General features: G+C 38.0%; 1 pseudogene; it reads left to right on the top strand.

The window, feature by feature from the left end:
- The first annotated feature begins 2,872 nt into the window (after nucleotides 1-2,872).
- On the top strand, nucleotides 2,873-3,809 carry LOC147372130 (olfactory receptor 6C2-like; annotated as a pseudogene).
- Nucleotides 3,810-26,426: the final 22,617 nt, after the last annotated feature.

Here is a 26,426-nt window from a genome sequence, read left to right as displayed (position 1 = left end):
TTAAAAGCCCTCATTTTTAAAGTGAAGGAAAATAAACAAGAGAGATTATATATGGTATATATATTAAGAGTGGGCATTTTTTATATCATTTATACCCCAAAAAGTTTAAAACACAAAGGAATCTAATTGACCCCCATGCACGATTGAATACTTTCATTAAAGAATGTACCATAAATGGGAATGAAAATTTCACCACATGAGAAAACTGACTTTTTCTGAGTCAGAAGAGTACATATAGAATTCATGAATTTTACAATAAACATATTTATTGAGCTCTTAATAAACTCTGAATAGGGCTAGCTGCTGTGGTATCTCAATAAAGAAAACATTACCCAGTCTCAAACATTACATTCACATATTTACTGGTAAGAAAGAGATAAGCATAGTGAGCTAGAGGGACAAAAAATAGAAGCCAAGATCATACAAGATGAAGTTTCAAGAAAGTGTTTCATAGCAACTGACACTAAGCTGAAACTTGATAAACCTACAAGTATCAGTATCAGGCTAGTGAAGGGAAAAACAGGAGTGGGAAGCTGGTAATGAACAGAGTTGTATCAGGATACAGACTCCTCTCAAACTGGCAGAGATATTGCTTCAGTTTGTGGAAAGTGAATGCCCCACTCTGGTGGAAGCACTCTGAAAAGCTGTTCCACAGGTAACATTCCTTTCTAAACATGGACATCTTCATCACATGAGTGTACTATCAGTGGGTCAAAAACTGCATGCACTATTAGCTGAAGCCATAATTTTGGCTTTTAAGTATACACAGAATCCACGCAATTGAGGTACTGCTGATTAACATTAAACCCTAAATGTAACTGCCAACTTTTATTTCAAATGGTATCTTATATACGCATAGATATGATAAAATGGATATCACCACAAAAATACAGCTGAAGCGGCAGAAGGGACTGGAGGAGAAGACATGTATACCATACAAATAATTCATGTGACCATATGCCCCAGCATACTGCCAGAGGTAAAGTGCTCAGCAACTGCAGTTTACTGTTTTGGTTTTCTATCTTTTTTATTTCTAAAATTTGGTAAACTTTTAATTATAATATAATTTTGTACTCATACAAGTGTAGAAAAAATAGTGAACTGTACCCAAATAACCTTCAACCAGCTCTCCCAAAATGTAAATTCCTAATAATCACAATGGAATTATTAACACTAAGGAATTAACACTGTATACTAATAATTAGTAATTAAATATTAATAATACTAGCACTAATAATTAAAAGAGAGATTTAAGGACAGATGGATCCAGGTCATGGCCAGGTCAGGGGACAGGGATACACAGTGTCACCACCGCCACATCAGATCCCTCGCGCGCTCTTGGCTCCCCCTGCCGACCGAGTCGCACACTGGCTCCTGGCTCGCTATCCTGGCACATCAGACTGAGCATGCGCGGTGCAGCCAACCTCATCACCAATCCCCAGTGGCGCTGGGAGGAGTGCACTTGTGGCTCTGGCTTGGAGGGTCTGTCTCTCTCTCTCCTAAGTCTCTAAGTCGTGTCCGACTCTTGCAACCCATGGACTGTAACCTGCCAGGCTCCTCTGTCCATGAGATTCTCCAGGCAACAATACTGGAGCGGGTTGCCGTTTCCTTCTCCAGGGGATCTTCCCGACCTAGGAATCTAACCCGAGTTTCCTGCATTGCAGGCAGATTCTTTACCAACTGAGCTATGAGGGAAGTCCTTGGACGGTCACAGAGGAGCAAAAGAATAGCTGGAAAAGAAATAATAATAATAATAATATAAAATAAATTTAAAATAATTAACTACAGATTTTATTTGGATTTTCCTAGTTTTTGCACTGACATTTTTATGTTGCAGGACGCAATTCAAGTTACTATTTGTTAAGAAAAGGTCATGTGTCCTTGGTCTCCTCCAACCTGTGTCACATACTGTATCCCCTTGTCTTTTGTGACCTTGGAAGCACAAACAATTGAGATTAAACTTTTCAGGTCTTCTTTATTTTCTGCTTATACTAATTTCTTTACCCAATACTGCAGGTGGTTGCTTATGTAGTTCTAGTCGAACACTGTTCTATCGGAGTGAAAATGGAAGAAAAGTCGGGTACTGATTAGAACCTTTAAGATAAATAGGAAAACTGGTAAGTAATGATGTTATTTGGATGGCGATTCTCACACCAAAGCAAAATAAAGTGAAATAACATTTTAGTCATTGCAATATCAGCAAACATTGAAATACTCCATGTGTGGCTGATATGCTCTGTATAAATGTCAAACTCAGTCATTTATTTGCATTTAAGAGGAAGCCACTCCTCAAACAGCTTGTGAGTTCATTCAAACTTGGAAATAATGAAGAATTATTAGGACCAAAGAACATTATAATACTCACAAAATCGTATCACATAGACAATGCTTTCTAATTCTATAGACAAATACATTTCAGAGAATATAGGGCAGAATTTAGATGAACTGAAAAACAGAGATCTGAGTGCATGAATGGAGTATAAAAGTATGAACTGTAGTAAATTTATTTCAGAAAAATATGATCTTGAGGATTTATATATGTACATCAAAAGAGCTGCTGCTGCTGCTGCTGCTAAGTCACTTCAGTCGTGTCCGACTCTGTGCCACCCCATAGATGGAAGCCCACCAGGCTCCCCCGTCCCTGTGATTCTCCAGGCAAGAACACTGGAGTGGGTTGCCATTTCCTTCTCCATCAAAAGAGCTGAGAACACCACAATTTTGACCGATCATTATCAAGTTAAAGAAGAAAATGACTATTCATTGCATTGATTGGATTTTTTCCTACCCCATGGCCATAGCCTCATAATTTCATACAAGTTTTTCAGTTCAGTGTCATTGACTTTGTGATGAGTTTGAGAAGTACAAGTCAATGATGAGAAACCATACATCATTGTCTATATTCATACTTCTGGGACTGACAGATGACCCTCCAATGCAGGTTCTGATTTTTACATTTCTGGTTGTCTCCTACTTACTGAGTGTCACTGGGAACCTGACCATCATTATACTCACTTTAATAGATTCTCACCTTAAAACTGCCATGTACTTTTTCCTCAAACATTTCTCCTTTTTAGAAACTTTATTCACTACGATGTGCATTCCCAGATTCTTATACAGCTTATCAACTGGGGACAAGACTATTTCCTACAATGCTTGTGTTAGTCAACTGTTTTTTATTTTCCTTTTGGAGGAACAGAATTTTTTCTCCTCACCATCATGTCTTATGACCACTATGTGGCCATCTGCAAACCTTTACATTATTCAACCATCATGAACAGTTGAGTCTGTGTTTGGCTTGTTATCTGTTGTTGGATAGCAGGTTGGCTGGTCATATTTCCACCACTCTGCCTGGGCTTAAACCTGGAATTCTGTGATTCTAATGTCATTGATCATTTTCTCTGTGATGCTTCTGCTATGCTGAAGATCTCTTGTTCAGACACATGGTTCATAGAACTGATGGTTGTTACCCTTGCTGTGTTGATTAACATCATGATATTTCTGTGTGTCGTTATGTCCTACATATACATCATCAATGCCATCCTAAAGTTCCCTTCCTCCCAGCAAAAGATGAATGCCTTTTCTACATGCTCTTCTCCCTTGTTTGTGGTTTCTATCACCTATGGCAGTTGTATTTTCATCTATGTCAAACCCTCAGCAAAAGATGAAATGGCAATTAATGAGTGTGTGTTAGTGCTTATGATTTCAGTTGCCCCCATGTTAAACCCATCTATTTATAGCCTGAGAAACAAACAAGTGAAAGAAGCTTTTACGACTTAATCACAAGAATTTCACTGATCTCAAGAAAGTAAAGATATGTTGAAACTATGTGTAAAATATAAATTTAAAAAGAATAGTGGCCCAGAAGGCCACAATTTTCATTTGTTAGACTAGTACACTAGTCTATTGTCTGTTCATACTAACAGGCTTATACTCTGTTATTATGAAATTTCAGCCCTCAAATCATAATTTCAGTTCTTATTAAAATAAACAAATTGAGGCATATCAATTATTGTTGAAAATAAATTTTCTCCTACATTATATCTCTTATCAAGAGAATATGAAATTAGATTTCCAAGAAAAAGCCCTTGTGTGTGTGTTAAGTCACTTCAGTCATGTCCACTTCTTTGTGACCTATGGACTGTATTCCACCAGACTCCTTTGTCCATGGGATTCTCCAGGCAAAAATACTGGAGTGGGTTGCCTTGCCCACCTCCAGAGGACCTCCTGACCCAGGAATAGAACCCATGTCTCTTTGTCTATCTGCATTAGCAAGTGGGTTATTTACCACTAGCACCACTTGGGAAACCCAAAAAGGTCCTTACCTAAACTCTAACCTGGCTCTGATCAATAAAAGAACTATTAAATCTATTAAATCTTATGTGGAAATATTGAATTCTTGAACTCATAGGGAAATAATGGAGTAATAGTATCCTTTTTTTTTCAATGCAAATATACAAAAAGTGTTTAGATCATTACAGTTACTCTCCTCAAGCAGGAATTAAATATTCAAGATAATGATTAATTATTTTGAGCAAAAAAACGAATGAGTTTTAACCCTGGAGAGGAAAAAACATGAGTTTAGATCCCTGGAGATCCACATCGACTTTGGAAAAGGAACTTTAAAGCCCAAATATATAGGTTTAGATTCATTGGATTATCTCTAAAGTGAAGAGCACAGCCTCTACATTAACTTATCACCCAGGTGGCAGTGATCTGAAAATCTGCTGAGATAATAAAACCATCCATATGGTTCAAATTTGGAAAAGAGTGTATCTAGCTGTATGTTGTCACGCTGCTTATTAAACTTCTATGTAGTGTACATCATGCGAAATGCCAGGCTGGATGACTCATAGGATGGAATCAAGACTGCCAAGAGAAATATCAATAACTTCCGATATGCAGATGACACCACCCTTATGGCAGAAAGTAAAGAGGAACTAAAGATATAAACAGCCTCTTTTTTTTCCCTTTAAAAAACTTTTTATTTTATATTGGAATAGAGTTGATTAACAGTGTTGTGGTAGTTTCAGGTATAACACAAAGTGACTCAGTTATGCATGTACATGTATATACTTCTAGTCAAGTTCTTTTCCTATTTAGGTTGTCACTAAATAGAGCAAAGTCTCCTGTGCTAACAGTAGCAGTAAATTGTCACTAAATTAAACAAAGTTCCCCATGCTAACAGTAGGTCCTTGTTGGTTATCCCTTTTTTTTATTAAATTTATTTATTTTAATTGGAGGTTAATTACTTTACAATATTGTCTTGGTTTTGCCATACATCAACATGAATCCACCACGGGTCGTGATGAGGATGAAAGAGAACAGTAAAAAAGCTGGTTTAAAATTCAACATTCAGAACACTCAGTTCATGGCAGCCAATCCCACCACTTCATGGTAAGTAAATGGGGGAATGAAACAGTGACAGATTTTATTTCCTTGTGCTCCAAAAATAACTGCAAGCCGTGACTGCAGCCATGGAATTAAAAGACACAAGCTCCTTGGAAGAAAAGCAATGACAAACCTAGACATCATATTAAAAAGCAGAGACATTACTTTGCCTACAAAGATCCATATAGTCAAAGCTATGGTTTTTCCAGTAGTCATGTATAGATGTGAGAGACAGACAATAAAAAAGGTTGAGTGCCGAAGAATTGATGGTTTCGAACTGTGGTAATGGAGAAAACTCTTGAGAGTCCCTTGGACTGCAAGGAGATCAAGCCAGTCAATTCTAAAGGAAATCAACCGTGAATATTCACTGACAGTGTTGCAGTGAAAAGGAAAAAAGCAGAATGAGTTTTTATGTCTTCATTTCCTGAGAACAAAGAATATAAAGAGAACAGTGAGCAGGCCTGAACATTTTTTTTTTTCTTTAATGCCTCCTAACTCTGAAGGCAACTGTTCACTTTTGAACAGTGTAACTGTTCACTTTTCTGCCCTCTTCATGGCAGAAGCTAGACTTTGCACCTAGTTTCCTTTGTTGTGGTGGTGGTGGTTGTTGTTCAGTCACCCAGTTGTGCCTGACTCTTTTCAACCCATGGACTGCAACATGCCAGGCCTCCCTGTGAAGGACTGGGAAGCCTGACATGTCGCAGTCCACAGGGTTGCATAGAGTCGGACATGACCTAGTGAGTTACCAGCAACAATATGCTCATACAGCACAACTAGTGCTGAAATACATAATATAATGAAATTTCTAAATATAGCTAAATTAAGCCAACAGAAGCCAGCAAATCTCAGCAAATTTCTCCTAGACATTGAGAAAGTTAAACTAGCAAAATACAAGGAAGCCCTGGGTTATGGACAAGGAATTCAATAAGAAGGCATATTGTCTCCTCAAAGATTATCTGTAACATCAAAAAAACAGAAGGTATGACCTTCACTAATGCTGGAGTCCAGCCCCGGTTGGATCCAGGGATTCCCTCAGGATGACGGCGTCGGCGATTAAGGGATAGCAAAGGCTGAGAGATTTATCAGATGCTCAATAATAACTGGTTTATGCGGTAAATCAATAAAGTTCATGACACCAAACTTGCTCTGACCACAGAGGCCGCAGACGCCCTCTTGAATAGCAGAAGGTGCCCCACCTTAGGCACCTTCTCGAGTGGGTCTTAGAAGCCCAGGCAAATAAGTGGTCGCAGAGGATCCCTGTGCTCCAAATTATTTTGGTATGAAGGAAGAACAGAAGAGAAAAGGAGGAAAAGGAAACAAGAAAGAATGACACAGGGAGACCAAGCTTCGGTGAGCAAGGCCCGTAGCTTTATTTTCAACAGGGGCTTTTATACCATAAGTTGTACATAGAGGATAATAGGGGATGTGAAATCATGCAGTCAGCAGTCTTTGATCCTTATTGAAACCAGGGTTTCTTTCCTGCAAATTTATTGTATACAAATGGTTTAGGTGATTTACATCATCTTCTGGCCAGAAGGCCTATTAACATTTTATGACTCTTGACAAAGGTTTGTCAACTGTAAGACTTATTTTCTCTAAGAGTAATTATTTTAAGGTTTGGCGCCATCCTCCGAAGGTGTTAGATAAAGTTGTATTCCTATAGGGCAGAGGTGCAGTGGATTTACAACAAAGGAAAGAATTCATTACCTTAAGGGTCTAAAGTTGCTAACACCAAGGCCACTACTTATTTTTTCTACATACCAACTATATTAATTAATACACATTCAAGGATACAATACAGGGGATGTGGAAACTTGGCAGCAAGCATTGGCTCATCAATGAAATCTTTTACTAGTTTTATTCTGACAGTTTCTAACTCTCTGAGAGGCTCTAAGCTATTTGAATATCTTAAGTTTCCCGAGCCTCTCGAGGCTGGGAGACTGTAAACAATTGTATGCATAGCTGTAGGAGTCCGAGTAAACTTGTCAGGCGAGTTAGAGAGCTATCTGAGGGGTTTGGATTTAAACACTCCTAATGCCCAGGACTTTTATTAACTGGAGCTGTAAGCTAACTCTTTATCAGAGAGAGTGAGATGGTGGTCGGGGACAGCCCCCAGTGAAGTCAGAGGTGAGGGCACAAAGCAGTAAAGTAAGCAGACTCTGGTTTTGGGGGGTAGATGCTCGAGAATATCCAGGGGCACTCCTGAGGCTCAATCCCGCCTTTGCGTATGCTGAGCCTCCTTCCTCATGACCTTTGCCAAGGCTGGAGTTCCTCACGCCGGCTCCCGGCACACTAATATTTCTAAGAAAGATGTTCTACATTTGTTTATTTTATACCTTACTATCTTTCACATTTTTCACCATAAACCTCAATGGTCCAGACTGGAACGTTTTTGACTTTCATTTCTCGACCTGTATTCAAGGCATCGCCTCCTACAAAGACTTCCTTCCCTGTATCCCTCCCTAGCCCTCTCTGTGGAACCCTCATGTGCACCTGTCACTTTCTATAGTTAGTTATCATGCAATAACAAATCATTCCCAAATCAGTGGTTTAAAACTTGAATTTCTGGACCAACTGGGTGTTTCTGCCAGTTTGAGCAGACATCAGTTGATCTTGGCTGGGTTTGTTCATAGGATTGTCGTTATGAATGACTGGGTCTTGCATTCTAGTTAGACCTCATTCATAACTCTAACAGTTTAATTACTATTACCTTAAATAATTGAGCTTTCTTCCAGATGGTGCTTTATCTGATCTCATGTAAGAACATTGAACTCCAAGGAAGAGAATGGAAACATGCAAGGCTCCAGAGTCTTAGGCTCAATATCCCTTCTACCACATTCTATTCACCGAACTAGTCACAGGACCAGCCAAGACTCAGAGAGACAAATAGAATTATTTATTGATGGAAGGAATTAAAGAACACATTGCAGTGACTGTGGATAGAAGGAGGATCAGTTGTTTTTGCTATCTACCTTCCATAAACATGACACTTCCCTGTAAATTCAAATATTGTATTTTACAATTCCCTGTCTATTTTATTCTTAGTATGCTAGTGGATCCCAGGTAGTAAATGATCATAGTGCTGCTTTTCAAATTAGATTTTAATGAGCTATAGTTTAATAAATCCCCCAGAAAATAATAAAGAACAAAATTTTACAATGAAAAAAGTTTACAATGACTCTATCTTTGGTCAATAATGATATATAAGTAAATAACATAGGTGTCATTTACTTGAATTTTAAACTGAAATTTGACTCATAACTAAAGTGCTATGGAAACTTTTCATAGAAAGAAATAAAACCCTTTAATTCTCAGTACTCATAATGTTTCAAGTTGCAGTTTTAATATTAGTTTTACTGTTCTTTCTTTTTTTATACAGTTTCATGAAAGTCAGATCATTTTAATGTTTTGAGAAATTTCTTAGCTAACAATATAGATTTATTACCAAGAAGCTCCATTTTCAACATTTGTTCCAGTTTTAAATACCTTGACCTTCTCTAAAAGAACTTCCGTAAAAGCCCAGTTAAAAAAAAAAAAAAACTATTATAAACAGTGCTGTGATGAACATTGGGGTACATGTGTCTCTTTCCCTTCTGGTTTCCTCAGTGTGTATGCCCAGCAGTGGGATTGCTGGATCATAAGGCAGTTCTATTTCCAGTTTTTTAAGGAATCTCCACACTGTTCTCCATAGTGGCTGTACTAGTTTGCATGTTTATAATAGCCAGGACATGGAAGCAACCTAGATGTTCATCAGCAGATGAATAGATAAGAAAGCTATGGTACATATACACAATGGAGTATTACTCAGCCATTAAAAAGAAAACGTTTAAATCAGTTCTAATGAGGTGGATGAAACTGGAGCCTATTATACAGAGTGAAGTAAGCCAGAAGGAAAAACACCAATACAGTATACTAATGCATATATATGGAATTTAGAAAGATGGTAACAATAACCCTGTGTGCGAGGCAGCAAAAGAGACACTGATGTATAGAACAGTCTTATGGACTCTGTGGGAGAGGGAGAGGGTGGGAAGATTTGGGAGAATGGCATTGAAACATGTAAAATATCATGTTTGAAACGAGATGCCAGTCCAGGTTCGATGCACGATACTGGATGCTTGGGAATGGTGCACTGGGATGACCCAGAAGGATGGTATGGGGAGGGAGGAGGGAGGGGGGTTCAGGATGGGGAACACATGTATGACTGTGGCGGATTCATTTTGATATTTGGCAAAACTAATACAATTATGTAAAGTTTAAAAATAAAATAAAATTTAAAAAAGATTAAAATTAAAAAAAACTATATATTTATTTCCTTATTGAGATAAAAAACACATAACATCAAGTTAGCATTCTGACCATTTATAAATGTATGGTTCAATACCGTTAAGTATAATCACACTGTGAAACAAATCTCCAGTATTTTATGTTTTTCAAATTTGAAAGTCTACTTCCATTAAACAACTGCCCTTTTCTCCTTTTCCCCAGGCCCTGATAACCATTCTACTTTCTTTTTCCATGAATTTGAATTTTTTAGATACCTCATATAAGTAGAATTATACAGTAGGTGTGGTTTTGTTTACTTTACTTAGCATAATGTCCTCAAAGTTTCTTTATACTGCGCTTGTGACAGGATTTCCTTTTTAGCCTGAATAATAGTCCACTGTATGCATTTACCACATTTTGTTTATGTATTAGTTTGTTAGCAAATGTATGGGTTGTTTCCACCTCTGGGAAAATTGAATACCTCTACTGTAAGTATTTAGAGAGTCAATTCCTCAATTCAGTTCAGTCCCTCAGTAGTGTCGAATTCTTTACGACTCCATGAACTGCAGCATGCCAGGCTTCCCTGTCCATCATCAACTTCCAGAGCTTACTCAAACTCATGTCCATAGAGTCAGTGATGCCATCCAAACGTCTCCATTCCTAGACAGGTTAATAAGAAGTCCAGGGTCCCCCAAGGAGGAGAAGGGGGTCGGGGACTCTCAAGGAGCAGATAGGAGTCTGAAATTATCAAGGAGAGAAAACGATACACTTTTTTTCTACATTCCTTAGGAAGGATTATGACTTCCATGGTGGCTCAGATGGTAAAGCCTCTGCCTGCAATGCGGGAGACCAGGATTCGATTCCAGGGTTGGGAAGATCCACTGGAGAAGGAAATGGCAATCCACTCCAGCACTCTTGCCTGGAAAATCCTGTGGAGAGAGGAGTCTGATAGGCTACAGTCCATGGGGATGCAAAGAGTCAGACACGACTGAGCGACTTCACTTCTTTCACTTTAGTAAAGATTCAGTTCACTTCAGTTCAGTCGCTCAGTCGTGTCCGACTTTTTGCAACCCCATGAATCGCAGCATGCCAGGTCTCCCTGTCCATCACCAACTCCCGGAGTTTACTCAGACTCACGTCCATCTAGTCAGTGATGCTATCCAGCCATCTCATCCTCCGTCGTCCCCTTCTCCTCCCACGCCCAATCCCTCCCGGCATCAGGGTCTTCTCCAATGAGTCAACACTTCACATGAGGTGGCCAAAGTACTGGAGTTTCAGCTTTAGCATCATTCCTTCCAAAGTAATCCCAGGGCTGATCTCCTTCAGAATGCACTGGTTGGATCTCCTTGCAGTCCAAGGGACTCTCAAGAGTCTTCTCCAACACCACAGTTCAAAAGCATCAATTCTTTGGCACTCAGCCTTCTTCACAGTCCAACTCTCACATCCATACATGACCACTGGAAAAACCATAGCCTTGACTAGACGGACTTTTGTTGGCAAAGTAATGTCTCTGCTTTTGAATATGCTATCCAGGTTGGTCATAACTTTCCTTCCAAGGAGTAAGTGTCTTTTAATTTCATGGCTGCAATCACCATCTGCAGTGATTTTGGAGCCCCAAAAAATAAAGTCTGACACTGTTTCCACTGTTTCCCCACCTATTTCCCATGAAGTGGTGGGACCAGATGCCATGATCTTCGTTTTCTGAATGTGGAGCTTTAAGCCAAGTTTTTCACTCTCCACTTTCACTTTCATCAAGAGGCTTTTGAGTTCCTCTTCACTTTCTGCCATAAGGGTGGTGTCATCTGCATATCTGAGGTTACTGATATTTCTCCCAGCAATCTTGATTCCAGCTTGTGCTTCTTCCAGTCCAGCGTTTCTCATGATGTACTCTGCATATAAGTTAAATAAGCAGGGTGACAATATAAAGCCTTGACGTACTCCTTTTCCTCTTTGGAACCAGTCTGTTGTTCCATGTCCAGTTCTAACTGTTGCTTCTTGACCTGCATACAGATTTCTCAAGAGGCAGATCAGGTGTTCTGGTATTTCCATCTCTTTCAGAATTTTCCACAGTTTATTGTGATCTACACAGTCAAATGCTTTGGCATAATCAATAAAGCATAAATAGATGTTTTTCTGGAACTCTCTTGCTTTTTCCATGATCCAATGGATGTTGGCAATTTGATCTCTTGTTCCTCTGTCTTTTCTAAAACCAGCTTGAACATCAGGAAGTTCACGGTTCATGTATTGCTGAAGCCTGGCTTGGAGAATTTTGAGCATTACTTTACTATCATGTGAGATGAGTGCAATTGTGTGGTAGTTTGAGCATTCTTTGGCATTGCCTTTCTTTGGGATTGGAATGAAAACTGACTTTTTCCAGTCCTGTGGCCACTGTTGAGTTTTCCAAATTTGCTGGCATATTGAGTGCAACACTTTCACAGCATCATCTCTCAGGATTTGAAATAGCTCAACTGGAATTCCATCACTTCCACTAGCTTTGTTTGTAGTGATGCTTTCTACGGCCCACTTGACTTTACATTCCAGGACGTCTGGCTGTAGGTGAGTGATCACACCATCATGATTATCTGGGTCATGAAGATCTTTTTTGTCCAGTTCTTCTGTGTATTCTTGCCACCTCTTCTTAATATCTTCTGCTTCTGTTAGGTCCATACCATTTCTGCTCTTTTTCGAGCCCATCTTTGCCTGAAATGTTCCTTTGGTATCTCTGATTTTCTTGAAGAGATTCCTAGTCTTTCCCATTCTGTTGTATTCCTCTATTTCTTTGCATTGATCACTGAGGAAGGCTTTCTTATCTCTTCTTGTTATTCTTTGGAACTCTGCATTCAGATGTTTATATCTTTCCTTTTCTCCTTTGCTTTTCGCTTCTCTTCTTTTCACAGCTATTTGTAAGGCCTTCCCAGACAGCCATTTTGCTTTTTTGCATTTCTTTTCGATGGGGATGGTCTTGATCCCTGTCTCCTATACAATGTCATGAACCTCATTCCATAGTTCATCAGGCACTCTCTCTATCAGATCTAGGCCCTTAAATCTATTTTTATACAACAACAAATTATCCTCCTTGAGGACAGTTTCTCCTTTCTGAAAACCTTTTGATGAATCCTATTATCTTACAATGTATATTATGGGAGTGGGTCTGGTAAAATCTTTCTAGTATTAAGTTATAATCCTGTTATCTTAAAATATAAACTATGAGAGTCTCTTGTCTTTCTATTGTTAAGTTCTAATCCTTTTATCTTAAAATATAAATTGTGGGAGTCTCTTAAGATCTTTACAACCTTGAGACATTCTTTTGATTTATTGTAATGACCTATTGAAAAGTGTATTACTCCCACACTTAGACTAGCGGGGGCGTTCTCCACTCCCCCCCTCCCCCATCTGACGTCTATGTCAGAAGCTTTCTCTGTCCCTTTTTATATTTTAATAAAACTCTGATACACAAAAGCTCTTGAGTGATCAATTCTGTTCTCTGGGCCTGAAGCTAAATCTTTTTTGGAGATCACAAATCTGCAAATATCTCTTGTAAAGATTCTTTTGGATATCTGCCCAGAAGTATAACTGCTAGATCATTTGGTAGTCCTATTTTTTTGAGAACACTTTATACTCTTTTCCCCAGAGGCAATCCCACCATTTTCACAATCCCACCAACAGTGCACAAATGTCATATTTCTTCACACCTTACCAACAGTCATCATTTTTTTTATATTTTGAAGAATAGCCATCCTGATAAGCATCATCTTCCAGCCTTGCCAGGGATTCTTTTCATTTTAAAGGTAAGTAATAATTTGAGAATGACTATATATATCCTATTCCATGGAGCATTTAATTACTCATTTTCACATCTATTGAGATTTTCTAACTTCCTCATTACATTTATCCTAGTTAGTTCACAGATGACTGTAAGAAAAATTGTTTTGTCGTCCTTTATATATTTATTCATTTTACATCATATATTTTTCATCTTAGCCTAAGAGTTTTAAAGCATTCCTTTACCTTATGATTTCCAGTTTGTTCCAGATATGTTCAACTGAAACCCCTTTAAGCCTGCTCTGTCTTTTTGATAAGCTTCCATCATTTAACCCTGAAGAGGCTAGCAGAGTCTAAGTTTACTCAGGCATGTGTGAGTCCACAGACCTACACTCCTGGCATCTTGAGGTTGCTGCTGAGTTACAATTCCTGCACCCACGCCTTCTACCTGTGGTAAATTCCTGCATCCGGGTGAGAGTTCCAGAAGCTTGACCACTTGGCTTTTGGGTCGGAGTCCACGGTTCGTTTTTGATTAAAATCTTTCTGAGGCCTACCCCGCCCATGAATTTTGGGCCTTCAGGCCATTAGACCTGCCCGCTGTGTTTTCCTGTAGAATCCTTCACTGACCACCCCTCTCACATCCTACTGTTTAGATGGACTTTTGAGATCGATTCAAAGACTTTGCACCTCATTGCTTTTGGCTCACAGGATCCTGGCTTCTCTCCTGGGCCCCGGGATTCTGCAGACTGTGCTGTCTTCCTGAGAAATCGCCCCACCCCACCACCGCCTTGATAAAAGGCCCAATATCCCCCTGATGTTCAGTTGCTAAGTTGTGTCTGACTCTTTGCGACCCCTTGAAACTGCAGCTCGCCAGGCTTCCTTGTCCCCTAAGAATACACTTTTCAGAAGGATGGGATTTAGGACTGAAGAACTCCCAAGAGCAAGTCACCTCCCCTACTCAGGGATCTGGGGCTTTGCAGAAGTGAAGATTCCAAAGGGGAGGTCGGCAAAGTTGCTGACAAGGAAGTGAGGAGGATGCAGAGAAAGAGAGCTAGAGGAAGAATGAGGAGAAATGAAAACGTGAGGGGAAAAGATCAGTGAGGCGGCGCATAAACAGAAGACAAAATAGAGAATGTGGGAGGAATTTGCAAAGAGACACAGTGAAAGGAGGGTTTCCCAGGTAGCTCAGCTGGTAAAGAAACTGCCTGCAATGTGAGTGACCTGCCTTTAATCCCTGGCTTGGGAAGATCCCCTGGAGGAGGGCATGACAACCCACTTCAGTATTCTTGCCTAGAAAATCCCCATGGACAGAGGAGCCTGGTGGGCTGCAGCCCATGGGGTCACAAAGAGTTGAACAGGAATGAGTGACTAAGCACACATATTACTTACAAAATTATTCAATATACTGAGAAGTTTAATACTGCATCCTCTGCTGAGTTCTACCTATTGTTTCCACAGGCAAATCAGTCCCATGGGTTGATCCAGAGTTTCACTGAAAGAAGAGAAATACATTTTGTGTGGAAGTAAAACAAATTGATGCTGCCTTTATGAAAACTTTAAAGAACTCAAGTAAAAATTATAGCATTAACCCGTACAGCTACTGACACTAATCTATAACAAAGGAGGCAAGACTATAAAATAGAGAAACAACTGTCTCTTCAATAAGTGATACTGGGAAAACAACTGAATGTAAAAGAATGAAATTAGAACACCACACATAAAAATAAAAGCAAAATGGATTAAAGATCTACATGTAAAACTGGATACTATAAAATTCCTTGATGAAAACATAGGCAGAACAGTCTTTAATATAAATCACAGCCAGGTCTTTTTAGATCTGTTTCCTAGAGTAATGGAAATAAAAACAGAAATAAATTAAGGGAACCTAATTAAACTTGCTTTTCCAGAGCAAAGGAAATCATAAGCAAAAGGAAAATCCAACTTAAGGAATAAGAGAAAATATTTGCAAATGTTGTGACAATGTATGCAACCACCTCAAACACCTCAAAATCAAAAGAAAAAAAAAAACAGTAAAAATATAGGCAGAAGATCTAAATAAATACTTCTCTAAAAAAGACATACAGATGACCAAAACAGGTACATGAAAAGATATTCAACACCACTAACTATTAAAGAAATGCAAATCAAGACTACGAGATATCACCTCATGTCGATCAGAATGGCCATCACCAAAAACAATACAAATAATAAATGTGGAGAGGATGTGGGGAAAAAATGAACTCTCCTACACAATTGGTGGGAATATAAACTGGTGCAGTCACTAGGGAAAATAGTATGAAGTTTCCTTAAATAGCTAAAAATAGACCTACCATATGATCCTACATTTTCACTCTTGGGCCTATATAGAAAGAAAACTATACTTGGAAAAGATGCATACATATACCACAATATTCATCACAACACTGTTTACAGTAAGACCTGGAAGCAACATAAATGTCTGCTTAAAGATGAATGGATAAAGAATAAGTGGTACATATATACAATGGACTATTACTGACCTATAAAAAAGAATGAAATGTGTCATTTGTAGCAACATGAATGGACCTGGAAATTATCATAGTAAGTGAAGTAAGCCACACAGATAAAGACAAATATATAATATTGCTTATACACAAAATTTTCTTTAAAAAGTATACAAATAAACTTACTAACATAATATAAATAGACACACACACATAGAAAACAAACACAGTTACCAAAGAGAAAAGAGAGGAAGGGATAAATTGAGTTTTCATTAACATATATACACCATTACAAATAAAATAGATAATTAACAAGGATTACTGTATAGCATAGGGAATGAATGCTATATATTATCTCAATATTTTGAAATATTCTGTAAGGGAAAATGTGTCTTTGCAAGTGGCGCTAGTGATATAGAACTCATCTGCCAAGGTAGGAGACATTAATAGAGGTGGGTTCAATCCCCGGATCAGAAACATACCCTGGAGGAGGGCATGGAAACCCAGTCCAGTATTCTTACCTAGAGAATCCCATGAACAGAGGAGTGTGGTGGGCTGTAGTCCATGTGATAACAAACAGTTGGACGTGACTGAAGCAACTTAGCATGCATGCATAAGGGAAAATAAACATAAATAATCTATAAGGGGAAAGAAACAAAAAAGAAAAAATATATGTATAGATCACTTTGCTACACAACTGAAATTATTAATCCACGATCTTTCAATTTAAAAACTGGAAAGTATTATTTTTTAATATGTTTAAAATTGATTTTTCAAAGAATCACCTTACAAAATAATTATGTACATTACACTTTTAAAGAATAAGTTCTCTTGGAGCATCTTAAGCTTATTTGATAATGACAAAATTCAATTTAAGAATTTTTTAAAATATGGCTTTTAAAGTGAGTCAAGGTAAGTTCAGTTCAATTGCTCAGTTGTGTCTAACTCTTTGCAACCCCATGGACTGCAACACGTGACTTCCCTGCCCAACACCAACTCCTAGAGCTTGCTCAAACTCATGTCCATCACATTGGTGATACCATCCAACCACTTCATTCTCTGTTGTCCCCTTCTCATCCTGCCTTCAATCTTTCCCAGCATCAGGGTCTTTTCCAATGAGTCAGTTCTTTGCATCACATGACCAAAGTATTGCAGTTTCAGCTTCAGCATCAGTCTTTCCAATGAATATTCAGGACTGATTCCCTTTAGGATGGAATGGTTGGATCTCCTTGCAGTCCAAGGGACTCTCAAGAGTCTTCTCCAACACCACAGTTCAAAAGCATCAATTCTTTGGTGCTCAGCTTTCTTCACAGTCCAACTCTCACATCCATACATGACTACTGGAAAAAACATAGCTTTGACTAGATGGACGCTTGTTGGCAAAGTAATGTCTCCGCTTTTTAATGTGCTGTCTAGGTTGGTCATAGCTTTTCTTCCAAGGAGCAAGTGTTTTTTGTTTGTTTGTTTGTTTTTAATTTCATGGCTGCAGTCAACATCTTCAGTGATTTTGGGACCCCCCAAAATAAAATCTCTCACTGTTTCAATACTCCCCATCTTGTCATGAAGTGATGGTACCAGATGCCATGATCTTAGTTTTCTGAATGTTGAGTTTTAAACCAACTTTTTCACTCTCCTCTTTCACTTTCATCAAGAGGCTTTTTAGTTCTTCACTTTCTGCCATAAGTGTGGTCTCATCTGCGTATCTGAGGTTATTGATATTTCTCCCAGCAGTCTTGATTCTAGCTTGTGTTTCATCCAGCCTGGCATTTCACATGATTTACTCTGCATATAAGTTAAATAAGCAGGATGACAATATACAGTCTTGACATACTCCTTTCCTGATTTGGAACCAGTCTGTTGCTCCATATCCAGTTCCAACTGTTCCTTCTTGACCTGCATACAGATTGCTCAGGAGGCAGGTCAGGTGGTCTGGTATTCCTATCTCTTGAAGAATTTTCCACAGTTTGTTGTGATCCACACAGTCAAAGGCTTTGGCACAGTCAGTGAAACAAAAGTAGATATATTTCTGGAACTCTTTTGCTTTTTCTATGATCCAGTGAATGTTGGCAATTTAATCTCTGGTTCCTCTGGCTTTTCTAAATCCAGCCTTAACATCCGGAAGTTCGCAGTTCAAATACTGTTGAAGCCTAGCTTGGAGAATTTTGAACATTACTTTGCTAGTGTGTGAGATGAGTGCAATTGTGTGGTAGTTTGAGCATTCTTTGGCATTGCCTTCCTTTGGGAGTGGAATGAAAATTGACCTTTTCCAGTCCTGTGGCCACTGCTGAGTTTTCCAAATTTGCTGGCATATTAAGTGCAGAACTTTCACAGCATCATCTTTCAGGATTTGAAATAGCTCAACTGGAATTCCTGCACCTCCACTATCATTGTTCATATGTATTTAACAAACACAGTACTCTAAAAATTTATGTTCTATAATACAACCAAATCCCTTCATTCATTTTCTTCTAACATGCTATTAGAGAAATTAAATTTTGCAATTTTATGTTTCTCACACAAAAAATGTTTCATACTGAATAACAGAAAGGTAAATTTAGATGTATATTAGTAATATGGAAAGTATTTCTAAACTCAGGTTAGCTAAAGTGATCTAACAAATTGAATATTAGAGATCAGTTCTTAAACTAGAAGAGTCAAAATAGCTTTTGTTAAATGTTCATTTTATGCTTTCAATTTATTATTTCAGTAAATAGTATTACTTCTCTGAAGCAGAAAATATCTTTCTAGATACATCTCTGAAGGTTTATTTAATGTACTGGTTCCTCAGATTATTAAAAATAAAAACAAAAGATAGGTTCAACAAGGGGCAATTAAAGTATGGAGCACAGCTACTCCCTTGCTTAAAATGATCCTTTCATTTGCTGAGGGTTTCACGTATTAGGTTGGTAAAACAAAGTAATTGCAATTTCAGGCAGTGAATTTTAAATCTTTATAATGATGTTCAAACACATCTTTATTAATCAAAGTAGGAAACATTACAATCAACACATCTTTAGCAATGAGAAACAAGTTTATTTATTCCTGTAGCATAATAATTCACCCTTTCAAATTTGACAAAATCTTGGAAAGCATTTTCTGCCTCCTACTGGTTGTGGAAACATTTTCCCTGCAAAAAGTTATCTAGATGCTTGAAGAAGTGGTAGCTGGTTGGCGAGTGGTCAGGTGAATATGGTGGATGAAGCAAAACTTCATAGCCCAATTCATTCAATTTTTGAAGTGGTTGTGTGACCTGCAGTCCAGCGTTGTTGTGGAGAATTGGGCCCATTCTGTTGAAAAGCTGTGGTTTTCATCTGCATCTGATTGATTTGCTGAGCATATTTCTCAGATGTAACAATTTCGCCAGGATTCAGAAAGCTGTAGTGGATCTGATAGGCAGCAGACCGCCAAACAGTGACCATGACCTTTTTTGGTGCAAGTTTGAGTTTGGCTTTGGGAAGTACTTTGGAGCTTCTTCTTAGTCCAATCACTGAATTGGTCACTGCTGATGACCATATATAATCCACTTTTTGTCACATGTTACAATCTGATCAAGAAATCATTCATTGTTGTTTGTTGCATAGAATAAGAGAAGTTGACACTTCAAAACAACAATATTTTGAATTTCATTCAGCTCATGAGGCACCCATTTACCAAGCTTTTTTTTTTTTTTTTTTTTATACGAGAATGTTTATTGTCGTTTAGTTCATAACAGACATTTGGAAATGAACAAAACATCCAACAATAGATCAATGAATAAACAATTTCTGGTATTCCATATTGGAGTGGGTAGCCTATCCCTTCTCCAGCAGTTCTTCCTGACCCAGGTATTGAACCGAGGTCACCTGCATTGCAGGCAGATTCTTTTTTTTTTTTTAACTTTTCAAGCTACATTTTTCTCATTCAGTACCTACATCTTCTTTTTTTTTTTTTAATTTTTTTAATTAATTTTATTTTATTTTTAAACTTTACATAATTGTATTAGTTTTGCCAAATATCAAAATGAATCCACCACAGGTATACATGTGTTCCCCATCCTGAACCCTCCTCCCTCCTCCCTCCCCATACCATCCCTCTGGGTCGTCCCAAGCTTTTTCACCTTCCAGTTTGCTTCAAATGCCAAATGATCATAGAATGAGTGACATTGAGTTCTTCAGCAACTTCTCGGGTAGTTGTAAGAGGATCAGCTTTGATGATTCTCTCAATTGGTCGTTGTCAATTTCCACTGGCTGGCCACCATGTTCTCCTTCTTCAAGACTCTTGTCTCCTTTGCAGAATATCTTGAACTACCACTTCATTATATGTTCATTAACAGTTCCTGGGCCAAATGTGTTGTTGATGTTGCAAGTTGTGTCCTTGTTTTATGACTCATTTTGAACTCGATTTTAAAAAATTCCCAAATGTGCTTTTTGTCTAAAATCATTTCCTTAGTCTAAAATAAATATAAAATACACAGCAAGTAATGTCATTAGCAAAAAAACATGAAGTGAGAAATGTGCATTAAAATATTGTATAACATAACCACATTTCTTTGAGTATATTCAAATATCAAACAACAAAGTTCATCAATGCAAAACCACAAATACTTTTGCAACAACCTAATAGATGGATATACGACTACAATAACTGATGCATACAACAATCTTATGCAAAGAGCAAGTAAAAATGAATTTTTTTGTTGTTGAGCTAAATGGGAAATTTATAATTGTCTTGATGATGTAAGAGTAAGAAAGAATTACCAATAGCAAAGTGATCCTGAGGGTCACCACGTCTAATAAATATACCACCATTTCTAGTAAATGTGTGTCTGAGAAAGAAAGTTGTAGGATAGGAGAAATATCACAAATGAAATGGTCAATGACATTTGAGTCACAGAAATCCAGGTGGAGATCCAAAATCACTGGAGGAAAAGTGACCAGAAAGCCAGTTGCCCAAGAACTGAGCACCAGCTGATGACAGATTGTGCTGCTCATGATGGATGTATAATGCAAAGGCTTGCAAATGTCAACAGGTCATAGGACTAGTCCCAAAAAGGAAAAATTCTGTAACTTCCAAGAATATGTAGAAAAACAACTGAGACATACAACCAATATAAGAAATCATATTTTCTCTGGTTACAGTGGTGATTAGGAATCTGGGGGTGCAAGCACTTGTGAATGAAATTTCCAGGAAAGAGAAATTATGGAGGAAGATATACATTGGGGTCTTGAGATGGGACTCCAACAGAGTCAGGGCAATGATGGTTAAGTCTCCAGTCACATTCAACATATAATTTAGAAGCAGAAACAAAAAAACTACTATTCATAATGGAGAATTATCTGTCAGTCACAGAAGAATAAACTCTATGTGTCTTGTTGTATGGTTCATCATTTACCTTTCATGATTTCAAACAACTTCTAGTAATAAAAAGGTATAAAAATAAGAAAATACATGAGTAGTTTTATATTTAATATATGACATATTAAAAAAATCAACATGCACAATATACCAATTTGCATGAGGTTGAAGATATGTTCTAAAACTGTGTTGCAAAAACTATTATAAAGTTAACTCAGTTTTGGAAATTGATCCATAACAGTTTTGGTTTTTTTTTCACCCTCATTTACAAACTTCCAGTCATATATAAAAATTTGTCCATTGTTAAATAAATTAGATAAACCCTTGGTTCAGGCTTCAAAAATAATTCATTAATCTTTAATTATTCACTTCATCAAAATAAAATTATGCCAGATCATGAATTAAGACCTAATAGTTAAATTCTGAAATTTTAAATTTCATATTAAAGTGACATCTGATTCCAACCCCATTATAGCCTCTAACACAAACTATTGATGAAGACATAGAAAATGACAATAACAGAAAAAGAGAGTGTTAGTGTGTAAAAACACAACAAAATAAATAGTGATTGAATATAGGAAAAACTGTAACTGAATATAAAGCAGATATAACCACATTTCGGAGAAGGCAATGGCATCCCACTCCAGTTCTCTTGCCTGGAAAATCCCATGGATGGAGGAGCCTGGTAGGCTGCAGTCCATAAGGTTGCTAAGAGTTGGACATGACTGAGTGACTTCACTTTCACTTTTCACTTTCATGCATTGGAGAAGGAAATGGCAACCCACTCCAGTGTTCTTGCCTGGAGAATCCCAGGGATTGGGGAGCCTGGTGGGCTGCCATCTATGGGGTTGCACAGATTCGGACAAGACTGAAGCGACTTAGCAGCAGCAGCAGCAGCATGACCACATTTACAAAAAATATAATAATATATTTAGGACTTGAGCATTTTGCCACCTGTAATTGACACCATGAGAATAAAAAACACAGAAAAGGCCATCACAATCTCCACCGAGTTACAGATAGCCAGAGTCTAACACCACTTGCCAGATGCAGCTCTGTGATGGTGAAAAATTACTGTTTTCTTGTCACATTGCTTACATCCTCACGAGCCAGTAAGCACTCATACACCTAATTGTGTGTGTGTTTGTATATGTGCTCATGTCTGACTCTTTGTGATCCCATGGACTGTAGCCCACCATGCTTCTCTGTCCATGAGATTTTTCAAGCAAAAATACTGGAGTGGGTTGTCATTTCCTCCTCCAGGGAATCTTCCTAACCCCGTCTCCTACATCTCTTACATTGACAGGCAGATTCTATACCACTGGGAAGCCCATACCTAATCAGTAACTATTAATCTAAGTAAATACTAGTATACTACTATATCAAATACTAGTATTGATGTGTGTGATGATTTGGATGGGACAAATGTATTTGTAATTGTAGGTTTTCAGAATCTCCAGTAGCCCAGGATGAAAAGAGTGTGACTAATGGAGCAGAAGCATAGCAATGGGGGAACTTATTAGGCACTCAGTAGTTTCCAACTCAGTGCAACCCCATGGACTGTATGTAGCCCACCAGACTCCTCTGTCCATGGAATTCTCCCAGCAAGAATACTGGAGTTGGTAACCATTCCATTCTCTGGGGAATCTTCCCAACCCAGGGATCAAACTCTTGTCTCCTGCATTGCAAGCAGACTCTTTACCATCTAAGCCACCAGGGAAGCCCAGAGCCTGTTAAAAGTTAGAATTTGGACTTAAGAACTTCCCTGGTTGTACCATGATTAGGAATTCACCTGCCAATGTAAGGGACACTGGTTTGATCCCTCGCCAGGAAGATTCCACATGCCACAGAGTAACTAAGCCTGGGTGTCACAACCACTGAATCTGTGCTCTAGAGCCTGTGAGCAACAAATGCTGAGCCTGTGCACTGCAAGAACTGAAGCCTGCATGCCCTAGAGCCTGTATGCATCAACTACTGAGCCTGTGTGCTGCAACTGTTGAAGCCCATGTGCCTACAGCCTATGCTCTGCAACAAGCAAAGCCACCACAATGTGAAGCCTATGAACTGCAAGGAACAGTATCCCCGCTTGCCACAACTAGAGAAAGCCCACGCACAGCAATAAAGATCCAATACAACCAAGCTGATGCACATCTAACCCAACTATGGATCTGAAGAAGAAGAACTCATTAATGGCTACTGAGATGAAGAATAATCCATTTTTAAGATTAGAATTTTAACAGGCTTTTATTTTTTCAAATGAATTTTTAAAGACTATTCAAGATAATAAATTGAAGCTATTGCATCACTAAGATAGATCAAAAATGTGAGCAGACCAAAATATTTCTAAAAAGGAAAATTTATGTAAACATTGCAAATTAGCAGGTTATTTTCTATCATATATAACACATATATGTCAACATACCAAGAAAATTTTTTGTTTATTTTTTCCAATATGTGAATTATCACTAGGAGAAGAGCATATGGGTACCTACCACAAACTACTCCTACTTATATTTCTGAAACAATTCTATTCAATATTAAGGAAAAAATTAGTATTTCTGCATAATATTATGATTTAGAAATAAATATTTTCTTCAGCGGATTTAAGGATGTAAATGCATGCATGCTAAGTCACTTCAGTAGTGTCCAACTCTTTGCGACCCTATGGACCATAGCCCAACAGGGAACTCTGTGGGATTCTCCAGACAAGAATACTGGAGTGGGTTTTCATGCCTTCCTCCAAGGGATCTTCCTGACCTAGGGATCCAACCCACATCTCTTACGTCTCCTGCATTGACAGGTGGGTTCTTTACCACTAGCACCATCTGGGATGTGCATCCACAATTTAACATTTTGAAGTATTACTAATTATTATAATGCCCATTGTGTGTTGAACATTTACTATGCATGAATTACTGTGTTAATTGTGTTTATAATATTTAATCATCATATAAAGCAAGGTACACATAATTATGAACTTTTCTTTTTTACTTCTGAAAAAAATTGAGGCTTAGAGACATTATTTTTCTTGCTCACACTATGACAAAGTTCAGAGTTTATGGAAACAGGGCTGTAATAAGATCTAACTGTAGCTTGTTAACTGTTATGCAGTACTTCCAACTAAATAAATAAATCATTAGATAATATGTAGATGAGAGCCACCTAGCTAGCCAGATATTGAATGCCTCAAACTATACCTAGGGTCCAAATGCTCAACATTTTTTGAGTAAATAAATATATGATTGAAATATTGATATATTTATACCATACATGCAAAAAACTTTGTCAAGAAATGATCTCATGAACCTTTATAAGAATACCTTTTACTTATTTTTATTATTATTATTTTTTTAATTTACAATATTGTATTGGTTTTGTCATACATAGACATGCATCTGCCACGGGTGTACACGTGTTCCCAATCCTAAACCCATCTCCCATCTCCCTCCCCAAACATCCCTCTGGGTCATCCCAATGGGCTGGTCATCCCAATGGGCTGGAACGGTGATTCATTTCTTATATGATATTATACATGTTTTAATGCCATAAGATTACCTTTTAAATAAAATTTTATTTTCCAACCATACCATTGTTTTATATGCATGAAACTTTAAAGTAACATAAACAATAAAATTGAACATAAATAAAATCAAAAGAAATGACAGTATTTCAGAGTGAATAAAAAATCACAAAGGTAAAAAGCAAAAAACCAAAAATAATGTAGTGTGTAACTTAAAATCTTCACATTCTTATCATTGACTCTCTGTAAAAGGATTACAAATACATTAGTAACTGCATTTAGTTTGGATGTTATCATTGGTGGTATTGACTGAGTAATTCTAATTTCTTTTTGTGTGGATTTTAGCATTGGTCAAACTTACATTAATGTTGAGAATATCACTATAGGAAAAACAGAAAGGGAGAATTAAATATGATAGGAAAATAATTCAGTAGAAAAATTAGAGGCAACAGTGTAAAACAATGGTTTCTTAATGTGTTATATTCCAGGTTTGTCTTTTGAAAGATCCAAACATTTTGACAGCATTACTATGCTCTAAGATTAAGGAGAAAATTCCAAAATGACATAGAAGCCTTCTTAAAGGCCAAATTTGTACAAGAGTACTGAAAAGACTATGCCAAAGCCTTTGACTGTGTGGATCACAATAAACTGTGGAAAATTCTGAAAGAGATGGGAATACCAGACCACCTGATCTGCCTCTTAAGAAACCTCTATGCAGGTCAGGAATCAACAGTTAGAACTGGATATAGAACAACAGACTGGTTCCAAATAGGAAAAGGAGTTCGTCAAGGCTGTATATTGTCACCCTGTTTATTTAACTTATATGCAGAGTACATCATGAGAAACGCTGGACTGGAAGAAACACAAGCTGGAATCAAGATTTTCAGGAGAAATATTGATAACCTCAGATATGCAGATGACACCACTCTTATGGCAGAAAGTGAAGAGGAACTAAAAAGCCTCTTGATGAAGGTGAACGTAGAGACTGAAAAAGTTGGCTTAAAGCTCCACATTCAGAAAACGAAGATCATGGCATCCGGGCCCACCACTTCGTGGGAAATAGATGGGGAAACAGTGGAAATAGTGTCAGACTTTATTTTTCTGGGCTCCAAAATCACTGCAGATGGTGACTGCAGCCATGAAATTAAAAGACGCTTACTCCTTGGAAAGAAAGTTATGACCAACCTAGATAGCATATTCAAAAGCAGAGACATTACTTTGCCAACAAAGGTCCATCTAGTCAAGGCTATGGTTTTTCCAGTGGTCATGTATGGATGTGAGAGTTGGACTGTGAAGAAGGCTGAGCGCTGAAGAATTGATGCTTTTGAACTGTGGTGTTGGAGAAGACTCTTGAGAGTCCCTTGGACTGCAAGGAGATCCAACCAGTCCATTCTGAAGGAGATCAGCCCTGGGATTTCTTTGGAAGGAATGATGCTAAAGCTGAAACTCCAGTACTTTGGCCACCTCATACAAAGAGTTGACTCACTGGAAAAGACTCTGATGCTGGGAGGGATTGGGGGCAGGAGAAGAAGGGGACAACAGAAGATAAGATGGCTGGATGGCATCACTGACTCAATGGACATGAGTCTGAGTGAACTCCAGGAATTGGTGATGGACAGGGAGGCCTGGCGTGCTGTAGTTCATGGGGTCGCAAAGAGTCGAACATGACTGAG

The sequence above is a fragment of the Bos grunniens genome, chromosome 5 (genome assembly GCF_055505025.1).
Source record: "Bos grunniens cultivar Pamir isolate PY7600 chromosome 5, Bosgru_T2T1.0, whole genome shotgun sequence".
NCBI lineage: Eukaryota > Metazoa > Chordata > Mammalia > Artiodactyla > Bovidae > Bos > Bos grunniens.
This window is presented reverse-complemented; position numbering and strand designations above follow the sequence as displayed.